Below are 27,326 nucleotides of genomic sequence, written 5' to 3'. Positions count from 1 at the left end.
ATATTTTTCTTAGCCTTAGAATAATATTTTAGGATATTAAACAATGTTTTTGGCTCTAATTTCTGTTCTCATCTATGTTACTTGATTGTTTTTATAATGTGTGTTATTATTTATATAAAAATAGTAAAGTCATTAGAAATTTTAAACAGGAAATGAACACTTCTGTATTAGTCTGGGTTCTCCAGAGGAACAGAACCAACAGGAGATGTAAATATACACAGAGACTTACTTACTATACGGAATTGACTAAGTGATTATGGAGGTTGAGAAGTCCAAGTTCTGCCGTTGGCAAGCCGCTGACCCAGGAGACCCAAGGGTACAAGTTCCAGCCCAAATCCAAAGGTCTAAGAACCAGGAGGGCTGATGGTGTAAGTTCCAGTCCAAGCCTGAGCCCAGAGAAAGGAGGAAACCAATGTCCCAGTCGGTGCAGTCAGGCAGAGAGGACAGATTCTCCCTTCTTCCTCCTTTCCGTTCTACCCAGGCTCTCGATGGACTGGACGAGGCCCGCACACTGGGGAGGGCCATCTGCTCTATTCAGCCCACTGATCTATGTCAGCCTCGTCCAGAAAACCTTGCAGACACACCCAGAATAACGTCTGAGCAAATGTCTCGGCACCCGTGGCCACAGCATCACTCTCCACTCTGCATCTTAGCAAATTACAAGCGGATGGCCTTGAGGCTGCCCCTCAGCAGAAGGACCCTGTCCAGACCCCAGGAGGACCAGCACGAGGAGACTCCCGGGTGTGCAGGGGCCGAGCACCCCACTTGCTTTCAGAACTGGCACTGTTCCCGTTGTCTTCCCCGTCACTGCTGTCTTCCCTTCCTAGGAGCTGGAGCTCTGCATTCTAAGGACCAGGGCTACATCTTTATCCTCAGTTGAGTTTAGGAGCTTGGAGGAGGGGCTGGTCTCCATATTAAGACTGGATTGTCCAAGAATCATCTCTCACCCTGTATCTCAGCCCCGCTGGTCACTTCCCAGGGGCCACACTCACTCTGACCTGGGGAAATAAGGATAATGCCCCAAGCTAGACTCTCCTAACCACCTGTGAGGGCAGCTGGGACTCTCGGCTGGTCCTACCGCCTCCCCTCTCCCTGCTCTACGGTGGGGACAAGCTTGTCTATAGATCAGCTCACATCATATAAACCACTTCTACTGAACCCCTGCAGTGGTTCCCACCACTAGCAGCAAAAACTACAATAAAGTTCCAAAGCCACACTGGCACTGCAGGCCAGGTGTAACGTGATCCCCTCCCACCTCTGCAGCTACTGCCCACCCCACGCCTTCTCAGGCCACACAACTGTCACCCAAACATGCCGTGTTTCAGCCCTGACTTTGCACGGCCCGGACGCCCCTTGCCTCAGTTCTTCCCCGATGGAAATCCTTGCCATGCGTCAGAGAGCGACACAATGGTCACTCCTCTTGGAATCTCTGGTTTCCCAATCAGAATGGACACCCCCCTTTCCCACACGACCAGATGTCTCCGTGCCTTGAGCACAATGGTTCCTTTACCTGCGTGTATCCATGGCCCCCGAAGGTCCAGGGCAGTGTCGTGTTTGTCTGTGCAGCTCCCCAGCACTGCTGTAGTTCAGACTAGGTGCTCCAAGAATTCTGATTTGCTGAACTTACTTCTCAAGGGAAGAATTTTATCTCGTGTATCAGCAGCTACATAAAGTCTCCAGAAATCTGGGTTGTGGTCTTCCTGTCACCTTAATCAGGAGACTTTAGACATAGCTTTTACCAGTTTATTTTTAAGGTAATTATAAATAAGGATGCTCCTGTCAATATATTTCGTAAGTATGAGGAAAAAATCGACTGGATGTAGCATAATAGGCTTCAAACCCTCAAAACCTCTTAACAAAGCAGCATCTACAATATCCAAGGACAACGTGCAATTCCTTTTTATTCTAACAAAAAGAACGCGTTCCCTGATCTGGGGCGGGGGAAGGTTGGGATGAGACACCTCGGCATCTTGCTTCACTCGTGAGCATCTGACTGAGGACAGGCACAGACTCTCCGGCAGCAGGAGGAAGCCCGGCTCTGCAGAGGCCCGGCGACGTCTCCTCCTCGACCCTCTCACACGTCGCTGTGCAGAGACGGAGCCGGGCCCTAATTGCAGCCGATGAATCAAAGGGGTTTAGAATTGCAGCACGGCCTTCTCCGGCTGGAGTTAATTAAAACGCTGGCGTTGCCCAGACTGTCGTTAAATGGCTGCTTAGGAAGACGTGCATATACATCCGGGGGCAAATGCAGGCTGTCGGGCTCCTCAACAAAATACCCCCGGACCTTGCTGGTTCTTTCACCAAATACCACCAGTCAGTGACTCTTACCCTCCTCTGCAATGCCCGGTGAAGTGCCCAGCATTCATCTGAAATGGGCGTAACTCATCCGTATCCTAAGAAACCATGCTTCTGGACAGTCACGTTCTCTGCAATCCAATGAACAAGGAAACCGTGCTTAAGCCACGCTTAATAGAGCTTCTGAAGCACAGGGCAGTGGAGGTGAGGACGCAGCCTGCTCCTCCCAGGGGGAGAGGCCCAGACGTGACACTGGAGAGGGTGCCGGCCCCTGCCCTGCCCGCCTGGGAGAGCGCAGAGGCTGGGCGGGCAGGGGGAGCGGACTGAGGCTCAGATGCCACCGACCCTCAGGGTTCCCACCAAGATTTACCAGCTTTCCTGGAATGAATGTTTCTCCCTTGGCTCTGGGCCCTCAGGGCAATGCCCAGAGACTTAAACTGGTTTTGATCAAGTTCACCAAACGTTGCTTTGCTGGGCCCGGCGCCTTACTTGGACTCTTAACCAAATCCTTCACTAAGGGGCTCCTTAAACTTCATTAGTGTTTGGAACGATGGTTCAGGAAGAAAACGAGGCAGCTCCCACCGTACGTGTGCACCTGGCATTGGCTACACCTGACTTCAGATTAGTCTGGAGTAGACAGGGCAGGAGAACAGCCAACACAAGGTGAGAACGCGTGAGGCCTCCTCTCTGCCTCCCGGGCTCCCCAGCCGTCTCCTCCAGAGACACGCCGTGTGGCAGGAGAGGACAGTCCCTATGGGAAGGTCATCCAGGCCAGCATGGGGAGGGGGTCAGTAGGACGGGAGCAGAGGCTCAGGCCAGGACACCGCTTGGAAGCCGGCTCCATCCTCCAGCCCATGGGGCGGGTGGGCAGAATGAGGCCATAGCGGTAGGGCTGGGGGCGGGGGGGCAAGGAGGAGGTCCTGGCATGGGCAGCGAGGGTCCATCCCTCCAGGCACATGGGCCGGATCGTCAGCCAGCATAAAGCCCCAGCTGCCCCAACCTGCAGGACGAGGGAGAGGAATTCCAAATCCCTATTTCTCGGTGTCCTATATGTGCCTTTTCTTCAAACAATTTCCCTAAGGAATGATCTCATCCTGTCTCATTCCTTCTCAAACTCTTCCACCCTTGTAAACTCTTCATTCATGGCCCCTGGCCGAGCTTTGCAGGCGAAGTGCCCAGTCAAAGGGCTGAATCATGGCACCTGACCAAACCACTGGACCAGGGCCGGCTGCCCTCTGTTCCAAAGGTGCACGTATTCCTCCCAGATGAGGCGGGGCCGCCTGGGCCTCGATGGCAGGGACCTGTCCTGAGGGTGAGTTAGCCACCAGAGGCCCTGTAGCCGAAGGAAAATCTTCCCTAGCTCACTGGGACTTTGGCCACACTCTGACATCAGAGGAGGTACCTGGGCGTCAGGAAAACCTGAACGTGCACCCTTCCAGTCAGACTTGAAGTGGACTTCCAGCCCGTCAGAACACCTCCAGGATCTCAGACAAGGCGGCCGAACAGGAACTCACATAATGGTGACAACAGTCTGAGCCTTCTGAGGGGATGACCTAGAAGCCTTCCCGTCGCCCAGGCCCACCACTGTCCCTTCGTGGGCAAGTCGGTTCTACGTGCAGTCGGATGACCTTAACTCCAACTGCAGGCTCCTCCCCTGAATCAGACTCATCCCAACTTCCCTTCCACCTGCCCTGCCCTCACATGCTTTCCCACGTGACTCCAAAGGCACCCATTTCACAGAACCCTCTGTGATGAACCAAAGGGAGCCGGCACCCCTCCACCAGCACTCTGTGCAGGAGTAAGAAAGCACCCTGGCCCGGCTCTGCGGGCATCTCCCCTGCCCAGGCAGACACAGAAGCTGTCCTGGAGGCAGCGGTCAGGGCAGGATACCCACACTGGGGGGGACAGCCGGGGGACCACAGGGGCAGGGAACCATCCGGACGACTGCAAGCAGATGCTCACAGGGTACGTTAGGACCAGGAGGTAAGGCGAGGGTTTTCTCCTCCCTTCTAGCTTTCTATAGTTCTGTATTGTGGTCCTATTATTTTGCAATGAAAATAATAACCAATTGATTTAAGTAAAAATAAAAAAAAAGAAAGTGCCTGAGACCCGCCTGTTGCCTGGCGGCCACGGGGTCATCCGTCCCTCCGTGGTGCCTGAGACCCCCTGTTGCCTGGCGGCCACGGGGTCATCCATCCCTCCGCGGTGCCTGAGACCCGCCTGCTGCCTGGCGGCCACGGGGTCATCCGTCCCTCCGCGCCTCACCAGCAGCCCCAACTATGGCCAAAGCTCACTCTGCAACGGGGCTCCCTCTGATTTCATTCCTTCAGAAATCCAGCATCTTACATCTAAGTCCCACACGACTCCCCAGCTCTCTTCGTGCCCATTCACCAACCACCGAGAGAAGAATCGCCTTGACTGCCAGCACGAGACTCAGAACCGAAGAGAAGCACCGTGTCTGTCACGTGACTCAGCTCAAACCCTGAGAAGTCATTGCAGTTTCTAACCCTGGTTTTATTCTTTGGGGGTGGGCTGGCTTCTCCTTGCCTGGACCTGTGGGCCGACGCTAATGCATACCTGTATCCGATTAAGGACAGGGTTTACTTCTCTGTTGGAGACGAAAGCTTAAGGCTCCACACCTCATCCCTGAAGGTGTTCTGTCCTCAGTTTCCCATAAGCTCTTCCCACGGACCCCATCATTTCACAACCTCTCTGCAGAAAGAAGGCATTTGGACTCCTATGAAACGTAAAGGGCTAAGAACATAAATTTATATCTTCTCCCTCCTGTGACCTCACCTCCAAAATGTTAAAGGAATCAAGAGGTGTAAATCCTCAGAGGCAAATGGGAAAGGGGACAAGCAATTTCAGCTGACATTTGACAGGCAGGCAGCGTGAGGAGTGGGCCAGTGCGGGGTGGGGGTCAGAGCCGCACAACGAAGCACCTGCAGAGACGCTGGCGAGGGCCCAGCTCCGCCTGCAGGGCTGGGAGATGCGCGCGACTCCCACAGGACAGCACCAAACCCAGGTGAGAGCCAAACCCACCACCTGACCCCGGGGCAGCAGTTTGATACTGACCATTGGCTAGGAGCCCAGGTTCTCACTTTCTGCAGCATTGGAATGGGAACGCATGGAAAAAGTGGGTGTAGGATGTACAGGCCAGGGGTGCAGGGTGCAGGGCTGGCGCTGGAGAGATGGCAGTCTGTACACGGAAGAGCTAGGCATCCGGACCTCCCACACACACCCCCGGGCAGATCATCACACAGTCCTCTGGAGAAAGGCAGCGTGCTCGGGGGAAGAGAAAGTCACCACCTACGGATGTGGAGCGGTCCCCTGACGAAATGACCGGCCCAAGAACATTCAGCCTTTCATGATGGGATGACCATCCCCCCCACACACACACCCAGAGCTCCGGGACATCAGTAGGTGGGTAAATGGATGGATGGACGGATGGGTGGATGGACAGACAGACAGACAGACATAGGTACACAGATACATAGGTACGTATGTACATACACGATAGATACGTAGATGACAGAGAAAGAGGAGGTAGATGGATAGATAAATACACGGTCTACTAGACGTTAAGAAAACACAACACAACACTCTTCTCTAACACAAAAGACAGAAAAAGAAAAAGCATAAGGAAGAGGACGCAATGTAGAGAACAGAACAAAATTCAAAAACATCTTAAAATACTGCCTTCAGTATTACAAAACAAGGTTAGGAACACTTGAGAACAGAAAAAATCCTAGAAATTAAAAAGTGATAGCAAAATTCAAAATTTTAATACATGATTGAAAGATAAAATTGAAGAAATCTCTCAGAAAGTAAGACAGAAAGATGCAATTATGTGAAAACACATTAGAGGCGTAAGCGGTTAATTGAAGAGATTAAATACGGAACCAAGGGATTTCCCAAAAAGGTGATAGAGAAATCAAGTGGAAGTTATTATGGAAAAAGTAATTCTAGAAAATCTCACATATTGAAAAAATATAAATCATGAGAGAGAATGGTCCAGCTGAGTGTCCAGCACAAGGATTGGAAAGTCTACAATAAAATTAATTCATTGATTAATTGATTAATTAATTATCAGAACATCAAGAAATAAAGAAAAAAAATCTTAGGAATTTCAGAGAAAATGGGAAACCCCGTTTCTCATCTCATTTTTATCACAGCCAAAAGAATGAGAATAAGAATGAGATGGGATTTCTTAACAACAATTTTGGATTAAAAAACTCAAAAATAGTTCATACTTTTTAAAGGCAAGCACTTAATTAAAAATTCTAAGGAAATTCTCTACAGACCCAAGCTACCAACCCAGGGTGCATGCTAATCACAGTACTTTGAGATGTAGAAAAAGGTAAAAGGTTGACCTTCAACGGACCATTTCTCTGGAAGCCGCTGGAGAGTGTGAACCAGTAAGACAAGGGAATAAATCAAGGAAGAGCTCAGGGAAACAGATCCGGTCCGGGAGGGCAGGGAAGAGAAGTCTGAGGGTAACAAGAAGTGGTACCAAAGACAGAAGGCTCCGGGAAAGGGCTGGAGAGAGCAGAGGCCTTGGGAATTTTACACTGGCTCATCTGGAAAGAAGAAGGGGATATTTGTTTAGAAAACTAAACAAGGGGGAAATTATGCAATTGTTAAATCAAGGAAAAACAAAACTCTATAACAGAAAGAATATGATCATGGTACACTACTTGGTACTACAGAGTGCAATACTTATACAGTTAAATGACATGATAAATTATACGATAAAGCATCTGCAAAAAGTAAGGATATTCATCTGAAAGATTACAAGTAGAAAAAATGATGCAATCATAGTGCACGTCTTGGTTCTACAGAGAGCAACGTTTACCCAGTTTAATGATATAAACACTGATTTAACTAAAAATAGTGACATAATAATATTGGAAGTGAGGGAGCTGGGAAGGAGAGGTAAACCAGAGCTAAGTCCTCACACATAAGAAAAAGAGGTGAATAAACAAGGTCTAAACTTGATGAACTAGCTACGGCAACCCAAGCACACCATTCAGGAAAATTAGGAAATCTCCCACAGCGTTGGAAGTTGTCTATTCTGGGGAGCAGAACTGTGGAAGGGGGTTTGGGACCAGTGCCATTGTTCTCGTGCTGCTGTTTGCTTTTTCAGACTGTGTGTACGTATTATTTTTACTAAACATTCAATTTAAGAAGAGGGAGGGCAGGACTTCCCTGGTGGTGCAGTGGTTAAGAATCCGCCTGCCAATGCAGGGGTCACGGGTTCGAGCCCTCGTCCGGGAAGATCCCACATGCCGCAGAGCAACTAAGTCCACACGCCACAACTACTGAGCCTGCCCTCGAGAGCTCGCGAGCCACAACTACTGAGCCCACGTGCCACAACTATTGAAGCCTACGCGCCTAGAGCCCGTGCTCCGCAAGAGAAGCCACCACAGTGAGAAGCCCGCGCACCGCAACGAAGGGTAGCCCCCGCTCGCCACAACTAGAGAAAGCCCGTGTGCAGCAACAAAGACTCAATGCAGCCAAAAATAAATGAATAAATTTATTTTAAAAAAAAAAAAAAAGGAAGAGGCAGGGCATGTTGGAATACCTCTCGCGCCAAGGCCATGGTCAGGGCCGGACGGGCGGATTCCTTACATTTGTTTGCAGCTTCTCAGTTTACAAATGCTTTCCTGTGTATTGTTACTTAGTTTCACGACAATCCTGCGAGGTGGATATAATTTTCTTATTTACAGAAAAGGCAATGAGTGCAGAACACAGGAATAAAGTGTCCAGGGGTGTGGAGCAGAGCTCCCATCCTGAGCTTGGAACACTGTGATCCATTCCACTAGAGCCACAGTACTGGGCGAGGAAACATTTGCTTTTCCAAAAACCATGTGCTGGGGGGGGGAGGGATAAATTAGAAGTTTGGGATTAACAAATACACGCTACTGGGAATTCCCTGGCCATCCAGTGGCTGGGACTCCAAGCTCTCACTGCTGAGGGCCCAAGTTCAATCCCTGGTCGGGAAACTAAAATCCTGTAAGTTGTGTGGCGCAGCTGGAAAAAAGAATTTTTTTAGTTGTTTAAAAAAAAAAGAAAAGTACGCACTACTCTATATAAAATAGGTAATCAGGGCTTCCCTGGTGGCGCAGTGGTTGGGAGTCCACCTGCCGATGCAGGGGACCCGGGTTCGTGCCCCGGTCCGGGAGGATCCCACATGCCGCGGAGCGGCTGGTCCCGTGAGCCATGGTCGCTGAGCCTGCGCGTCCGGAGCCTGTGCTCTACAACGGGAGAGGCCACGGCAGTGAGAGGCCCGCGTACCGCAAAAAAAAAAAAAAAAAAAAAAGTGTGTTGTTTCACGCTGCTAAATTTGTGATAACAGAAAATAAATACAATGTTAAATATGAATATAAATTTGAATAAATTAATTTTATTTATTAAAGAAAGCAGGTGCTAAGAGAATTTCTGGCCTTGTGACAGTTGAGGCTGCCATAGTGCATGCCACTGGGCCTTAATCCATTTCCCAGAAATAGCGAACTTCATCATTTTCCCTCTGAAGCCGCCCACTCTCCTGAGACCACCCTCAACTCATGGCCAGCAGGGGAGAGGGGAGGGTGCCCAGGAGTGACCTTGTCCCTCGGATCAGCAGATCCCCTTTCTTTCCTGATTCTCAAATGAATTCCACTTTCCTTCATAGGTTTGTGTCTACGCCGCCCTTTCTCAGGCTCCCCTTGCCTCTCCAACATTCAAAGGGTTAACACAGCTAAAGGCACACCCTGTTCCCCAAAACTGCCTTGGTTTTCACTGCCCCCCCCCATCGCCCATGCCAACCCGACGCCTTCACCCCAGGCCTGAGTGACCAGGTCGTGGCCATTTTGTGCCCAGAAAATTCCACCTCAGCTTCATGAAGCTTCAAAGGCATTGTTCCCGGCACGGCGAGAAAGCAGACAGACGGGGGCTGAGAGTCAGCGGGGACCAGGTGTCCTCGGCGGGGAGACGTGGCCTCATAAAAGCCACAGCGAGCAATTAGTGGCAGCCAGGGTCCTTAGGAAATTTTTATAGCTCCAGTGCACTTGAGTGACTGCATGGGAAAACTGGTCATTCCGTGGGGATTAATGAACACTTTTCTGTCAGAGGACAAGGTGCACCTTGAAGAAAAGAATGACAAAAGGAACTCAATTCCCAATGGTTTCGACTTAACCATCCTTTTCTTTCCGCACGTTGAGAAGGAAATGTGGGAAAATCGTCACCTGCCAAGAAGAACACTCTGATTTATTTTCCTCCAAAATATGAAACGTCGGCCAAAGACCCAGCACGGCAGACTGGCTCTCAGGCTGCAAGTGACCGGGCCCGGCCAACCAGGTGGCCAGCAGGCCTTTTAGACAAACAAGCGCCAGACATAGAGGCGAGGGTTCGTCTAAATCGATCACAACAGATTAATTGGAACTGTTTCACAATTGTTGCTCAAATGTCTCTGAGCAGGTATTCCCTTAAAAAGCACAAAGATTCAGGAAGGAGTGGCAGTTTTGAGAAATCTAATTACGGGCGTGAACACCGTGTCACACCAGAAAACCAAAAGGAAGTTTTCACTAGATAAAATTGTTGACAGCGAAGAAAATCTACAGTTGTGTTTACAATTAAAAATACTATTACTTCAAACAAATTACCTTAAAAATATCCTCCAATTTTCCAATATCTTTATATCTTTTTCCAGTATCTCCAATATCTTTCCAATATCCATATATTTACTACAGAAATAAAGTCGAATGAACCAAAGTCAATATTTTCACTTTGATTTTATTAAATAGCAACTTGGCCCAGATCCCAAATGGGTTAGATGTAGGTGGACTTCAGTTCACACGACGAGAGAATTCCAAACTTCTGCTAAAGAGTAACTTCCTACTGGAATGGTAATTTTTCTATTTTATACAAACATGTATTCTAAGACACAGCTATGACAGTGGAAAAATGGGAAAGCAAGGAGAAAGCGTGGAATCCAACTGAAAGAAAAATGGGCAAAGATTTGAACAGGTGATTCAGGAAAGAGGAACTAGGACGGCTCCGTGTAACCGTGTGAAAGGACACTCGCCTTCTCCAGAAGAAGAGAAAGGAGAGACATACACACTTATCGTCAGATGAACCAAACTGCTTCAAAACTGGAAGAATTCCAGTACTGGTGAGGATGCAGGCAAACGAACACAATCAGATTTGCCGATTAGAGATTGGCCTTGGGAAGCTGTCCTGAAACACCCGCCTCACTTAACATGGCAGGTGCCCTGTGATCCAGCCATTTCACCCCCGAAAGCCCCCAGCAGGATGAGCCGTTTAGACACAGGTACGTGTACGTACATCTGTATTTAGATGCAGAGATACACAGATGTGTGCATAATGCCAAGTGTGAAACTGCTTGTGAGGAAAAACACCCTGAATGCTGAATAAATACTACATCCATACTCTATTAATTAGTATAATTAGTATATTTAATTAATATGCTATTAATTAGTATAGTTCAGGCTACAAAAGTCCAAGCAACCCAAAACAGCTCAAAGATAGAAATGTTTTGTCTCCAGAACAAGAGGTGGCAGGGTGCTGGGGGCAGGACTGCGGGGGTCGGGGGCTTCCCATCACTGAACCCCGGTGCCCCAGCAAACCCGTCTTCCCCCTCAGGCTTCTCTGCTCATGGCAACAAGGAGACTGGAGTGACAAGGACCCCAGCCCCCCTAAACAATGCCCAAAGGCCAGAACACGGGCCATCGAATTGCAGTGGTCAGAGCTGTGTCACAGGCCTGTTCTGAACCAGCTGCCAACAAGGGGATTGAAAATAGCGCAGTCCCCGTCCCCAGGGATCAGATTTCACGCCCCAGGCTAGAGAGGACCAGCGTGGAAAACAATGAGCTAGGAGGTGCCCGCGGGGAGGGGGTGAGGGCAGCCTTCAGCTCCTGCCACAGGCACCAGGAAGGGACACTCAGCGGCAATTATGGCTTCCAGCGGGTCCCCGCAAATTTGCACGTGGGTCCTAACGCCCAGTATATCAGCACGTGACCCTATTTGGAAACACGGTCTTTGCAGACGTAATTACTTACGACAACGTTACAGAGTAGTAGGGTGACCCCAATCCAGTGTGACTGGTGTCCTTATAAAAAGGGGAGATGTGGACACCAGCTTTGAAGTTCCTGCAGGAATCTTCTGGGTAGGCGTTGGGCCAGCACTACAGAATGGCGGTGGAAATGGGAAGAAATGATGAATTCAAGATTCTACAGAGGCCCGTGTGGAAGGATGCAGGCGCGGAGCCTCCCTTGCCTTTCCTCTCCACATCCTGCCCTCTCCGTAGAAGCTGGAGAAGAGGGACCTAGGATTCTGACCCGTGTAGGCCAAGCATCTGTCATAAGCAGAGGCACTGGAGTAGGAAGAAGGGAATCTAAATTCTCATCGTAGACCCACTGCCAACGAACACTGACTCGGGCGGTGGACTTCACCTCACGGCCTCAGCTTCCTGGCAATAAAATGATGCCGTTTTGGATGCTTTCTCAGACCCATTCAGCTCATTCTCCAGTCCTTTATTCCAAATGCCTATGTCACAGGTTAGCATGATTTTAAATAAACTCCGTATCAGAAACAAAAAGTTTGGGGGAAATGTGGACACAGAGACAGACACACGGGGAGAGGCCATGTGAAGTTTGCAGTACGGCTGCCCTAGGCCCAGGGACCCCCAGGAGCTGGGAGAGAGGTTTGGGATAGGGGGCCCTGAGACACCCTGAGGTGGGACTGCTGGATCCAGAACTGGGAGGGAGCACACTTCTGTCGCTGAAGCACACGGCGTGTTAGAGCAGCTCTAGCGAAAAATACAGCAGCCGAGACCAAAATCCTCGTTCTGTATTTCCCTCTGTACCTACTGGATACAGCGCTGTCCCAATCACAAAGGAAAAAAGCTGGAGTATGTTAATGATATCCCATTTTTCTAAGAAAAAATACATATGCATATGTATATGTGTTTTTGTATGTGAACTGTGTTTTTATGTGAGTTATGTGGGTTTATATGTAAATTGTGTTTCCATGAGGATTCAGAAAGGGGGGCTGTCCCCACCGGTATTGTTAGCTTGCAGGAGGCTGTGAGGGTCAGCGAGTTTTTCAGTTAAACCCCCTGCACACACCTGCACTGTCTTACTCACCACCAGTACTTTAAAATTCTTAATCGAGTTAATACTTCCAGAAAGAAGGGAGCTTCAGCGCAAGGATCTCCAGGCTCCCCAGCCAAGGTCACGTTCACGTGGAGTCCCACAGCCTCGTAGCCGTCATGTCAGGTCCTGGCCTCCCCAGGACTCCAGGACCTCCCCTGCAGAGACCAAGGGCCGGGCAGCACCTGTCTGCTGGTTCTCAGCAAACCACAGCCACAAGCACGAGCTTCTCCAGCACCCCCGCGCCCCACACAGCTTTTCCCGTGACCCCGAGTCCCCTAGGACACACCTCCACAGCCTCACTTCAGCCGTCTTACTAGGAAGCGTCCATACCGGCCCCAGGCACCACCTGCAGAGATGGACCCCAGCACCCTCCTATACTCAGGCAGCACAGAATCCCTTCCCTCATCCTCCTTTAGCCAAAAAGCCCAGGAAACCTCTCCGTGGGAGCTGGGAGAGAGGGCACCTGCCCCACGCACCTGAATCCCAGCTCAGCCTCAGGTTGGGGCCTCCACAAACCAGGCGGCCCCCTGGGCTGGGACCCCTGAGCTTCAAAGCTCTGAGGTCAGGCCCCCGCTGGCTTCGTCTGGGGCTGACGCTGTGGCGGTTCCCGTTTCTGTGTCTATTTGTCACTACTGACCAAGCTCGTCAAAACAGTCCAAATGGTTTGCGGGTGTCAAGCTCAGACCTATGAAGGGAGGAGAGGGCATTCACTGACAGGCATCCACCACCTTACATAATCATCTCACTTAACCCTCAAGACCACCAGACCCTCCCTTTGTACAAGAGGAAGCCAGGAGGGCTAGCTGCCTGGTCCCAGGTCTCTCAGATGCTAAGGCGCCCCCTCTCCAGCCAGCCAACAGCTCCTGTGCTGGGTGTTTCACAAATGACAGTTGTTCACCTTCATTCGACTTTGCTTTTCCTATTTCAGTTCATACTGAAAGAAAAGCAATTCACAGACGGCGGCAAAAGGCCCCAACGCTCTGTTTAAGATAAAGCAGAGCCCCACAAACCCTGTACCCGACTGTTAGTCCGACCAAAGACAGATTCCACAAGCAGGACCTGGGACGTCTAAGCCTCGATATCCTGGTTTCCTGTTGTTACAATAAAAATAACAGAAATCATCCTGAATGCTTGGCCAGCCCCAACTCATTTATCCTTTCACAGTAAATCCACGGAGTGTGAAGTATTCTTATTCTCTGTAAAAGTACGCATTTTACAGAGAAAGAAACTCAGAGAGGGAGATTAAGTAACGTTTCCGATTTCATAAAATGAGGAAGAGGTGCAGCCAGGGTTAGAACTTAACTTCTAACTCCCCAGCACTGGGGCACCCGCACAGCTCCTTAGCTCTCAGCATCGCCAGGTCTCGTGTTGGCACCTCACACACAGGGAACGAGACACAGTCTTTGCCCACCAGGATGCCCTCGTGAGACACCGCTTTGCGCGTTCCTCGCACATCTGCAAATTGAGATTGACAGCCACACATTCCAAATACATGAGGTTAGAATCAATCGATGTATTTATTCCACTGCAATTTACTATAACACACTGAAAATAAAGTAGCTGACATAGAAAACGAACTTAGGGCACCAGAGAGGAAAGGGCAGGAGGGATAAATTAGGAGTTCGAGATTAAAAGATACACACTTCTATGCATAGACTAGACAACCAATAAGGACCTACTGTAGAGCACAGGGAACTCTACTCAATCTTTAGTAATAACCCATAGGGAAAAGAATCTGAAAAAGAATAGATATATGTATAACTGAATCACTGTGCTGTACACCTGAAACCAGCACAACATTGTAAATCAAGTACACCTCAATTAAAAACTAATAATCAAATAAAATAAAGTACCTAGCAGATTTCCAAGTCATCTGGAACCCCAGCGTGAAAGAGAGGGCAAAAACTCAGCAGGGACCAGGGCCGTCCTGTCACAGGGCCTCGTGCCCGCGCAGGACCCCGGCTCGCCCTGCCAGCCCATGCCCGTCTCTCTGCCGTACAGCGCGGTCCGTCCCAGGGACTCTCCAGAGGCAGGGTTTCCTCGGCTCACAGGGCCAGCCAGCCTCCACGGCACCTCCAGAGCCTGGCCGGCTCCAAGCTCAGAACCCACGTTTTCCTTGTGTACACACTGAGGTCTGTCAGTCATTTCCTCTACGATGGGACAACAGGGAGTGAAACCGCCTACTCGCACGTGACCTTAGGATAGCAGCACCCTCACTGCTTCTCGTTTTTCAGCAGACTGTGTTTTAATTGTAGAGGTGGTGGTGAAGCTAAGCGCTCCACCAGCCGTGACTGCTGGCTGATAGGAGCTCGCGGCCCCGCTGGCGCCCGCGGCTCAGCGGGGCTCCAGGTGCAGGGGTGCAGGGAGGCCTGCACGGTGTGCACCCTGCGCGCCAGCCACCGCCGGAATCGGACGTGGCTTGTTCAATTTTACGTTATTTTTCATTCCTACGAAGAGGAGAACAGTGCAATTCCCTTCAGACAGCAGCAAGGACCCGCACTCTGTCCCTGGCCTTAATCTGATCTCTAATAAAGGAAAATCAAGGAGAAGAGCCACTGAGCGGCCCCCAGCCCGTGGGCAGCGAGCCACAGGGAAGCCGTGGAGCAGAGCCCCTCGGTGCCCAGGGACGGGATGCCGCCTCACTGGTGTTTGCAAGACGCCTCCAAGGAAGCGGTCACTGCTTCCCCAAATGCATCAGCAGCGGCAATTAATAACTACCATATGTTCCGAAAACATTAACAGTGTTAGAATTTGTCTTGCAAGGTGTTTTTTTAATCCGATCTGAGTATTTCCACTCCACAGTTAACAATTCTTCAGAGCCTCGGTAATGCTGGTGAGCGGAGACGCCCCCAAGAAGGTGGTTTTCTATTTTCTCCTTAAAATCAAAGGGGACGGCCAAGGCACTTTATGTACCTATTCAACAAACACAGAGGGCTCGGCTTCTAGCCCTCAGAGAAAGGAGACGCGTATTTACTGGATCCCATTACATGCCCAGCCCAGCAGAAAGCACCTTCCGCCGCGAAGGTCAGTGGTTTCTCACGGCTGCACGGCCACCGCGATCCCTGTTTTCAGACGAGGACTGCTGACATTCAGAGGGGTCTGTTCGAGAACCTGTCTCGGGAGCTGGAAGACAAGGCTTGGAGTTTACTGGGGAAGGGCCTCCGTGGGGAAGCGGGAGGGGCCAGTGGGCATCCACTGACGGGGAGCAGCTGGGGCTCTCGGTGCAGCCAGAGCCTTGGAATCCCTTAGCCGAAGGCGAGATCACTGCAGAGGTGGGCACCAGCTGCCCCCCACAGATGTCGCTGCGGAGAAAGCCCCAGGACAGAGCCCGCGGCTGGAAGGGTAACCGCCCTTCCCTCCAAGGTGACCAAGTGACTGGGTCGCGAGGTAGGGAGAGGAAGGCTGATTAGAAAGCCAGCCACCTGGCCTCAAGCCCTGTCCTCCAGGTGGCCTCCCCTTTCTAAAAACCACCAACAATTCCTGACGGAAGGTGCAAAATTGTTTTGACAATTTAATGACAATAAGCGCCAAACGGTCGCCGTCCCCCCTCAGCAATGCTCGTTGCTCCCGTCTCATCCGAGAGCAGCCAAGGGAGTTTTCCTCCCAGCAAAGCCTCCTCGCGAGCGGAGGCCAGGCCGAGGCTGCGGCAGCCGGAGCCTCCCCGGCCCCGTCCGTCCTGCTCTTCCAGAGCGAGGGCCGGACCATGGATGCAAGGAACCTGACAGCCTCGGTCAGCGCCTTTCCTAAAGGACCCGCAATGCTGAGGCAACTCAGCAGAACCACGAACGCAGAGGAGGAAGCCCCAGGGCCCCAGGAAGGCCAGGGCTCTGCCACCTCCTGCCCACCCCTGGGCACATGAACACGGAGGGGAAGGGCTAAAACCAAGCCTGACTTTGTCCTGGTGGGAGCAGGAGGGACAAGACAGCTACTTCTCTGGGTTCCTGTAAGTAGAGGACTGCGTAAGGTAAGGAGGGGGCCCAAGGACCTACTGTCCAGCACAGTAGGGAACTATACTCAATATCCTTGTAATAACCTATAAGGGAAAAGAATCTAAGAAAGAATACACATCTATATGGATAACTGAATCACTTTGCTGTACACCTGAAACACAACATTGTAAATCAACTATATTTCAATAAAAATTAAAAAAAATAAGTGGGGGGGGGGGGTGGCCCAGATCATGAGGCACTAGGTTCTTCCCATTGACTACACCTAAGATTTGTTTAATGGTGAGCCTTAATAGAATAGGGCTAATGTAGTGCATTAAAGCTAAATTTGTTTAAAGTCCAGCAGACCTCTTATTTTTGAGCAGTTGGATCGTGTATTTGTTTCCTATTGCTGTGTAACAAGTAGCACGAGCATCACAGCCCACACCAACATCTATTTTCTATCTCGCAGTTTCCACAGGTCAGGAGTTCAGCCATCCTAATGGCCCTCTGCTCAGGGTCTGCTGAGGCTGGAATCAAGATGTCCACTGGCTGTGTTCTCATCTGAAGGCTCAGCTAGGGAAGTACCACCTCCAGGTCCCTCTGGCTGTTGACAGAGTCCATCCCCTTGTGGCTGTCTGACAAGGTCCCTCGTTCCCTTGGCTGTCAACTGGAGACCACTCTCAGCTTCATCACTCTTGGGTGCTGGTTCATGGCCCCTGCGTGGGCAGTTCACACCTGGCCCGTTCTTCAAGGCCAGCAGGAGATTCTGTGATGCTGGAGTCTTACATAATGTAAAGGTGTCATGGCAGTGAGTATCCTATCACCTCTGTCTTATGACATAACCTAATCCGGGAAGTGACAATCCCACCATAGTCCCAGGTGCTCCCATGCTTACGGAGAGGAGATTATGCAGGTCTGTACACCTGCATAAGGCAGGATCTTGGGGCCAGCTTAGAATTCTGTCCACCTGAGATGCTCATCATTTTGCCTTAGAAACTGTCTTCCTAGATGTTAGCTTACCTCCCAGAGCTAGACTGTCTCACCTTTATGGGAAAAACACATATTGAACCAGTTACCTCTCTCAAGGCATAGTTCAGAGCACCAGGCTTTTGCATTTATAAGCAATGTTTCTATCTGCACATAAGAGTTGTTATTCATGCACACATGTTTTTAGTTCTTTAAATGGGAATTTGGTACCATTTTGTCAAGAGAGAGTTCTTTCCTTCAAAGGAACGTAGTAGATTCTTTGCTAAAACTTTACCTGGGGACTGATGTCATACAAGCCATCTCTTGTTAGAAATAAGGGAAGAGGGGAAATGTTTGGGAATCATGCAACTTTCAGTCAAATAGAATTTTTATTACTATTGATCTTGTCAAACTTTAAAAAATAATCTAGAAAGTAACTGAAAAATAAATAGCAGAGATCAAAGAAGAATCAAAGAAACGGTCAAATCACCTGCCTGTTGTGTAAATTTGCAAGCTTCCTTTGGAGTTTCAACTCTCCAGAGCCCAAAGTATTTACCCTCTGCTCAAGCATAGAGCTTTGGGCCGCGGGGGAGGCGCTATGATAGAAGCCTTTTTTTTTTTTTTTTAAGAGCTAGTTATATTTGGAAAACACGCTGTTAAAAATTGGCCAGTCACATTGGCCTGGGTATGATCAGCCCTTTCTCTTAATTCAGAATTTTTTGTGCATAAACAACTCATTCCATCATTTTCAGCAAAGGAATAAAGTTCTCCTCTCTCAAAACCTTACCCGGGGTGGGGAAGTGACCCCGCAGAGCTAAGGGCGGGAGCGGCTCAGGCCCTCACGCTTCCTCCCTGCCGGTAGGTGACGAAGCTTTTTCTCTCGAACCGTGAACACACTCTGCCCGACTCCCTGCACAGACACTGATTTTCTCCCTATTCCTTATGTTTTTGCATCAAATTAAATGAACCGGTTGAATACTGACAGGCCACAAATCAATAGCAGAATGAAATCCTTGAAATATTCATGCGCTGGTTACTCTTGGGACCAATTCACAAGGAGCGATTAGATTGCCGGCCAGGATATTCGGGGCTGCGTCTGCTTAGGTATCTGGAGTCTTCCTCCTTCTCGCTTCAGGGTGTCCTCACGCCAGCTGTGCTCACCCACTCCTGCTCAGAAGACACTGAGCTGGAATTTGGAGACCAGGGAATCTCAACTTATTTGATTTGTAAATAGGGATGATGAAGAAAGGGGCCGTGAGCCCACCCTGAGCTTGGCTCTGATCAAGTGTTCAGAGCCAAACATAAACTAGGGCGATGCCAGCATCAGCAAACGTTTCTCAGGTAACGTGTGTAATAGACCACCTAAATGTCACGAGAGGCTTACGGGAGCCCAGAGATGCATTAAGATGCTCGTGGCCCAGACAAACGGGCAAATGAGTCATTGCCCTCCGTACCCCGCTGGGTTCCTGAGCACTTCTCGTGAGCCCGGGGGCACTGTGCTTCCTCTCCGACCCACAGTGCCCACAACCAGGCACACAGGGCTAGGCAAGACAGAGGTGCCCACGCCCTCCCTTCCCTCTGTGACCTCCACGGAATTTGCAGTTATGTGCTATGTGCGTTTGTGTGTTTCTAATGTCGGTTTGTATGCACTTTTTTCTCTTTTTGTTTGAATTAATATTTTCATTTTGATTTTTGGAAGAACTAATTTTTAAGCCATCTCTAGTGATCCTTAATTTTTTATTTTCATTTCGCCTTTGTACTTGTCAGTTTCTCCCTTACACTTTATTTGGAAATTATTCAACTATTCATTTTCTACTTTCTTCAACTGAACACTTGTTTATTAAGTAATCGTGTTTCAATGTGTACATTGAAGGCTCTGAGTGTCCCGCAGCTACTCAGCTGCATAGCGCATTCATTGTTGTTCAAAACAAAACATTTCATATTTCAATTTTATTTTTAAAACATAAAAACCTAGAGTTATTTTCACAATAAAAATTCTACAAATAAACCATATTCTATGGAAACAATGACTAAGTCAAAACTAATGAAGGAAGTTTTTTTAAAAGAACTAAACTTCACCACTCTGAAATGACCATCTACTACTTGCTGATAATTGTCCTTCCTGTGTCCTTGTGCACACACGTGCACACACACATAATGTTATGTAAATGGGATCGTATCATGACTACTACGACTTTTTAACAAATGTAAGTTTGATTTCCAAATATACGGTTTTAGAGGGGGCATAGGTAGCTTTTCATTTTTAATCAATAATTTTATTGTACTATTATCAGCAAAGACGGTTTTTATTATATAAATTCCTTGGGTTTATTGAGAATTCTCTTTTGGGCCAGTTATAAATACTTTTTAATCTTTTATTTATCAATGAACATGAACATCCTCTATTTGTTGCTGACGTGTGTGTATACAATCAGGGTTAATTGTACTATTTAAATAATCTATAATTTTACTTTTATCAACTTCATCTAACAGTTTCTGAGAAACACTTGTAATAACTCCCATTCTGATTATGGATTTTTCAATTTCTACGTGTAGTTCTGTTGAATATTGTCATATATTTTGCAAGACTATGAAGTTAGGTGTAGGGGCTTCCCTGGTGGTGCAGTGGTTGAGAGTCCGCCTGCCGATGCAGGGGACACGGGTTCGTGCCCCGGTCCGGGAAGATCCTACATGCCGCAGAGCGACTGGGCCTGTGAGCCACAACTACTGAGCCTGCACGTCCGGAGCCTGTGCTCTGCAACGGGGGAGGCCACAACAGTGAGAGTCCCGTGTAGCGCAAAAAAATAAATCAATTAAAAAATAATAATAAAAAAATAAAGTTAGGTGCATACAAGTTTGTAACTGTGGTCAGTTACTGATAGATTGTTTCTTTTATGATCCACTTTACCCATAATTTTCCCCAAAAATGTATTTCATTCCATATTAGTTATATTAATTTTGCTTCAGTTAATATTTTTCTGTGTACATTTTCCCATGATTCTCAACCTTGTATTTTATTTAATAATGAAGCTTCAAGCATGTCTCAAAATTGCATATAGCAGGTTTTTCTGTATCAAGTCTCTGTCTTTTAGACAAAACATATGTGAATTTTATGGTTTCAGGTATTGTGATTACTGATATATTTCTATTACCACCTTATTCTGTATTTCCCATTTACTGTTTTTGAATATTTCATTTGACTTCTCCTTTTCTGCCTTCTCTTAGATGAATCATTTTCTTTCAATCCTTATTTTCTTCTACTTGGAAGTCTTATATTACATTTTATTATTTTAGTGGTTACCTTTATATTTTCTAACTTGCATACCTTTTGCATTTTTCTAACGAAATACAAAGTTGGTCAGTCTCCATGTACTCCCTCCAAATAAGAGACACTTATGAACTCATTATTTTCCTGTAAATTCCCTCTCGCAAATTCCACGTTATTATTGTCCAGTAGTTTCAGTCCATCATGCATTATATTTATGAAAAGTATCTATTACATTTCCATACCAATGTGATTTGCTTATTTCTTTACTCACTATTGCTGCTTTCTGCCAATTCTTTCCACCTAGGTTTGGTTGTCTTCTTGCTGAAGTACATCCTTTAGTAGCTCTTTTACCAGGTCCCTTTTGTGTGTCTGAAGATGCTGTCATGTTGCCCGCACTGTGAAAGCTAATCACGTTTTAAGTGAAGTACGGTTGGCCCCCTGGATTCAACCAACCTCAGATCAATCTGCAGCTGGTGGTGAATCTGCAGATGTGGACGGAACCCAGGCTGTGGAGGGTGAGCTGTACTATGCCGTTTTATACAAGAGACCTGAGCACCCTCAGATTCTGGGATCTCTGGGGGGTCCTGGAACGAATCCCCTGGGATACCAGGGGACCACTGTGTCACCTGCTCTCAACCCTTTGAAGACGTCCCCGCATCGTCTCCTGCATCTGGTGATGACAATGAGGGGACAGCTTCCATTTTTATTGTTATTCCTTTGTAGGTGATTTGGCGTCCCCTCCCCCTCAGGTTGTAAGATTCTCTTTGTCCTTAATATTGTAACAGTGTCCCTAAGTACATCTGTCTTCGTCTATCCTGCTTGGAACTCAGAATATGGGAAGACACGTGAGATGTACCCGCCGTCCTCCCTCTGGCTCCCCAGTGCCTCTGCACACGTGTTATCTGTTGCTGGAGCAAGCTGCCTGCTCACCCCCGCAACGGGCTTTCCTTCACACTGGGTGTGTAGTAAAATTCTAGTATTTCACTGAGTCGTCCTTTTCCCTTGCTCTGCTTTGGGGCAGGTTCGGGCTAGGGAGCCGGCGCGGGGCTGTCAGAGTGATGCTCCGTTGCTTGTCCAACACCCATTTCAAAGTGTATGAGTGAGACGCCGTTCGATCACTGCCCGTTAATACTTTTGCAATGTTTGTTTTTCACTTTCATGTATGTCATTTGGTGCTGGCACAGGAATTCTAAGATTTAGCTTCCCTCCTTCATCTTCCACTCAAGTTTCCCTGCGTTACCTTCAGAGATTAACAAAAAGTGTGCATTTTCTGTCTCCGATTCCTCTGGTAAGATCCTCATGGGGAGAGACGCCATAACCCATTACCTTTGACTCTTTCCCTGCCAACCCTCTTACAGGACCCTAAGTAGATCAGACACTTGCAGGACGTGATTACCCAATTGCATAGCATTCTTAGGAAGTATGCTAAGAATTCTCTGGACTCCGACGTGGTTAGCGGTGAGTGACGTAGAGAACAAAGGCGGTCACCCGGCCGCCATGCGCACCTGACCTGGTGAGTAAAGATGGCGCTCAGAGGGAAGAGCCTGGACCACTTGCACCCAAGGTCTTCCTGCTGAGAATACTGCCCTGCAGATCAGCTCTCCTTGGCACAGGAATCCGCAGGAAGAGGTCAGCCTGATTTGTGCCACTTAACAACTAAACCAGCAGTGACTCCCGGCTCCTGCCCGGGCCCCCGCTGGGCTAAAAGAGGGGGTTTAAAGTACATCTGGGCAGCCTAGCCAGAAGGAGGCTGGTCAAGGGTGTGGCTATTTTGATCAAAAATGGAAGACAGCTCACTCAGAAGCCAAGCGCTGTACACTGGTAAGACACATGAGAGTTCATAATAATTTCAGCTCTTTAGGCAGGCGACGTATGAGCACACACTGGCCCCAGAGACAAATACACACACGCGCACGCACCACATTCCCTGGGAAACCTGATCATGGTCAAGAGTCCCGGGATTCAGAAACCAGCTGTCATAAGTTACGCTGTTAGCGGTACAAATTACACTTCAAGAAGTGCTCCTCTGTCTTCCCTACATGCGAAGTGCGAACACGTTTCCTAATCAACGTCTCTTCCAGTTATTTGCCCACACTGAAGGGCACTGCCGTGTTCTGTATTACACCCCATCAACACAATCCGTATATCAGACCACAGCGACATTTATCATTTTATTAGACAGTTTGAACAGGAAATGTGCCGGCTCAGGATCCAGGAGGTCTGAGTGTTCCATCCTCTGTCTGGGCTACAGTTTCCTTATCAGAGAATGGGGTCTTTGACTGGGAGGCTTCTCTGGTCCCCCACCCCCAGTGCTAAGACTCTGACAATCTGCTGATTTGCCCAGTGGATGTCTAGAGGTCAGTGAATTCCAGTTCCCGTGGTCCAAGGCATTGAGATGGAAGTCCCCTTGCTACGGAAAATGCCACCCCCCGTGGTGCACGCTGTTCCGTTGCTCTAGCAGTTACAACACTAATTGCCGCAACACCATCTCATCCTACAGCTGCTGACGGGCACGGCGCAAGCACACAGTAAAAACACATCCTCCTGGTTCTGGCAACATGCTCCTTCTTCCACTCACTTACAATGGGCGGACCATCCCCAATATTCCAAGCCGTGTTCTAAGTCCCGTGAGAAAAACAGAGCTGACCCCGACATGCCCTTCCCTTAAATAGGGCGCGTCCCCATAAACAGAGCTGACCCGGACATGCCCTTCCCTTAAATAGGGCGCATCCCCATAAACAGAGCTGACCCCGACATGCCCTCCCCCTTAACTAGGGCACGTCCCCATAAACAGAGCTGACCCTGACATGCCCTTCCCTTAAATAGGGCGCGTCCCCATAGTGTGGTTGGTGAGGCACTGTTTGCCTCTGTTGCTCTGGAGGAATCACCAGTAGTGCTCCCGTGACCTCCCTAAAGAGTCCCAACTGGACGGCAACTTAGATGGGTCACCTTACCTTGAACGAAGACCCCACGTCTAGAGCAGGAAGCAGAGGACACGCGATGATGAAGCATGAAAGGGAAAGTTGGTGCTGGGGGTGCAGGAAGGTGGGACATGTCCAGGCCCGGGGAAGGGTGGGAACCGAGAACGTGCAGAGCGGAAAGGACACCGTCCAGCAGAGGCAGGGATGGGATGCGGAGGAAGCAGCGCCTGGAGCCTCCAGGTTTGGGCTGGTTTGCATCACACAAGTAAACAGTGACGAGCCTCGGGAAGGCATGGACGCCCTCCTTCAGTTGGAGGGTGGGGACAAAGCAGTCCCCAGACCAGCGGAGGACGTCGCGTGAGCCCCGTGACCCCGCTGAATGGGGGACGACAGAGGCCCATGTGCCTCAGAGGGTGGCTACAAGGAAGTAAAGACGGCAGAGCGCTTAGAGGGAAACAATGCCTCCGCCACTTCAGAGAGAGGTTTTTATGGGGCGAGTGAGCGTCGGGTGCCTGGAGGTCAAGGGCAGTCAGACGAGAAAGGTGAGGCTGCAGGAAAGGGGAAGTGGCCAAACACAGAAGCTGCTTCTACACGTTTAGGTGTCATACAAATGGTCCGTATGATCAGCTTTTCCAGAAATCTTGCACACCATAGGCACCAAATAAGTGTAAATATGACTGAATACAATAATCATAACATACACATCGAAACCTTGGGATTTCAGACCAGCCCACCTGAGATCCGAGGGGACCACGGCTCAGAAGGGCTGCGGCAGGCGCCCGCTGGGACCCAAGTGTCTCCTGGACCCTGGCTTCCTCTTCACCACACAGGGGCTTCTCGGACTCTCAGGAGTGTCAAGCCGGACTATTCTGGGGGTTTTTTCCTTTTCTCAGAGGAGACTAATTCCATTGCTCTGCACCCCAGTCTTCCCAGACTTCTGACACTTCGATTTTTGTAACACGCATCTTAGACTCAGTGTGGTGTGGCATTAAATATGTGTGTGATTACCAGGAATTGCAATTAACTTTGCTTTGAAAACTTCCAGCACCCTTGGGATAATTCGAGGCATGGCAGGCTTTAGGAATCATTTCTCAAGCCCCTCCACTAATTCTGCTGGAAGGTGTGACAGGCATGAGAACGCAGCTAATGGCATTTCACCGCCCCGATCTGGGAGCACTGCTCTGAAGCTTCTCATAACACCCTGGCACATCTGTGCAGGATCCCATGTGCATGCGCTCCGAGCTGATGGGGGCTGGGACCGCACAGCTGAGGTGGAAGCAGAGTGGGGAGATGCCAGAGCAAGGTGGGGAGGAGAGGTGGGATGAAAGCGGCTGGGACTTCTCTAGCCTCGGGGCGTAAGGCAGAACGCTCCCATTTCTCTCCAAAGCTTCCATCCCTTAGCCCTGAACTGAACAATTTCACTAAACACACAAATAAGGAGGAGCAGTTAATATCCGCTTTAATAAATAATCTTTGAGCACCTTCAACATGCCAGACACTGCCTTAGGTACTGGGGTGGAGGGGGCGACGGGGAGAAACGTGAAGATAAATCAGTCATAATCCTGCTCCCGAAGGGGCCCTCCGCGGCGCATGTATAATTCAAGGCAGACGGGCTAAGTCTTCAAAGAGGAAGAGATGTTTATCCCCAGCTGGGATCCATCGGGGAGAACAAGGCATTTCATCTGCATCTTGAAGACAGAGAGGGATTTCAGCTCTGAGAGCAGCGCAGAGAGGAGAGACTTCGCAGACACAAAGAGCAATGCAGAAAGGCAGGGAAGCGGGGAAGCAGGGCGCGTTCCAGGACAGCGACAGGCCGGATTGCAGAGGGGATGCTGGGGAGAGGGGCGGCGCGGGGGAGACACGCAGGGTGGGGCCGGCCACTGCTGCACGCACACACGTACACATGTGCACAGGCACGCGCACGGACACACGCACGCACGCATGCTCACAGCGTGCACACACACACTCACTCCTGTGCTCCCACACACGCACTCACACTCGCGCGCGTGCTCTCCATCCCCTGCACTCACGGTCACACGCGCACCCTCCTGCTGCGGGGGGACCCCCGTCCAGAGCGGCGAGGCTTGCATCCCCCTGGTCAGCGCCCAAGAGCCCAGTCCTACAGCTCCAGTTGAGAAAGCAGAAGCCCTTGGGGTATAAGGGGATACTTGGTAGAGAGGCACTAAGGTGAGAATTGCAGACCACTCTAACGAGGGTCTTAGACAGGAGGTTAATTCTCAGATGCCAGAGGTGCCTCCTTTGTGGATCCCTGAGGCGGAGGCGAACAGAACCCAGGCCTGAAAAGGCCCTGCCCACCCCGCCTTTCTCCCCGCCGCGGGGTCCTCGGACCCCTCCCTGCCTCCCTCACCTCGCGTCTGAATCCGGGATTCGAGGCCCTCGGGGCAGGGAGCAGAGGCCCTACTGGCAGGCACACAAGGGCACCTGGATGTGACCGAGCCCTCTGGGGCCAGGGCTGGGAGGTCCCTGGTGAGGAGACCCCCGGGCGGCAGCCCGTTTCCCGCGACTCCTCCCCCAGCCTGGCTCTATGAGGTCTGCGCCTGTCCCTGGACGGGCCCTCAGGGTTATGGTGGCCGATCTTACAAAGTCCTGGACACCTGCACGGAGATGCACCCACGGAAGGAACCGCACGAGTGTCTCAGACTCTCCCCTCGACGCCCGCGAGAAAGAGGCTCAGGTTATACACGCTCACTTCTCCATCCACCCACAACCAGAACACACACGCCACACACACTACTGAAATATAAGTGGGTTCAGACAACGAGGTCATGAAAAAGAGAGAAATATGGCGCAGGAGAAACAGAAGCCGGTCTCGTGTACAAACACCAAAAGGTTAAACAAAATATTGCTAAACTAGGTGTAGCATATACTGAAAATGTCAAGTAAGGTTTATACCAATAATGCGGGATGGTTCCCATTCAACAGCATTATTGTAATTTACCACATTAATATATTAAAGGAGAAAAAATGTATAACCGTCTTAACAAATGCACAAACAAATTGTTTGGTACAATTCCAAACCCATTAGAGATTTTTTAAAACCCCGTGATTAAAAAAAGAGACCTTCCTTAGTGGGGGACAGGATAGCCACCAATAACCAGAGCAAACATCACAGGTCACGCCGCAGCTTCAAAGTTAGAGGACCTTACTGCTTGCACGTGTCTTTCTATACAGAACTACCCTTGTACAGGAGGGTCTAGCCGGCTGAATAACAAACGAAATAAAAAAGATAATTGGGAAGAAGGAAATTGAACTGTCATCATGCAGAGGGGTATGGCTGTCAATACACAAAATCAAAATAATTTCCAGACACCATTTCAGAACTAGTTGAAGAGTTCAGCAAGGTTGCTGGATGCGAGATCAATGCAGCAGAATCAGTTACACAAGCAACGAACAGAAAATGCGATTTTTAAAAGATACCACTTATTTCTCGGACACTGATTGGGACACAAAAAAGGACCCAGAAGCCAGCTTGCAGAGGGTCCCATGGGCTGAATTTGGAATAATTTGAACAACAAAATGAATAATGACACAGTGGACTGTAATCCTTGGAAGTAAAAAGAATTCATTAATCTATTCCGATACTAAAGTTATGTAAGAGTAGGGAAGAAGGTCTTCAGGGTAGGAGAATGCTGATAACAAGAAAAGAAAGAAACGATCGAACAGAAAATCACTGCTCTGCTTCCAGCACAGATTTAGCAGTGGAAGCTAAAACCACCAGGTGCAAGACTGTGGGGGAACAGGATTTCACGAAGCCTCAGAGAATCACTCCCAG

General features: G+C 49.4%; 1 long non-coding RNA gene across 1 annotated transcript in view; it reads right to left on the bottom strand.

Moving 5' to 3' along the window:
- Positions 1 to 27,326, bottom strand: part of LOC307195795 — a 176,070-nt gene that overhangs the window by 111,646 nt on the left and 37,098 nt on the right. The gene's annotated exons all lie outside the window — the stretch shown is intronic.

Source organism: Stenella coeruleoalba, assembly GCF_951394435.1.
Source record: "Stenella coeruleoalba genome assembly, chromosome: 13".
In the NCBI taxonomy this organism is placed as follows: Eukaryota; Metazoa; Chordata; class Mammalia; order Artiodactyla; family Delphinidae; genus Stenella; species Stenella coeruleoalba.
The sequence above is the reverse complement of the archived record's forward strand: the minus strand, read 5'-3'. Positions and strand labels throughout refer to the sequence as shown.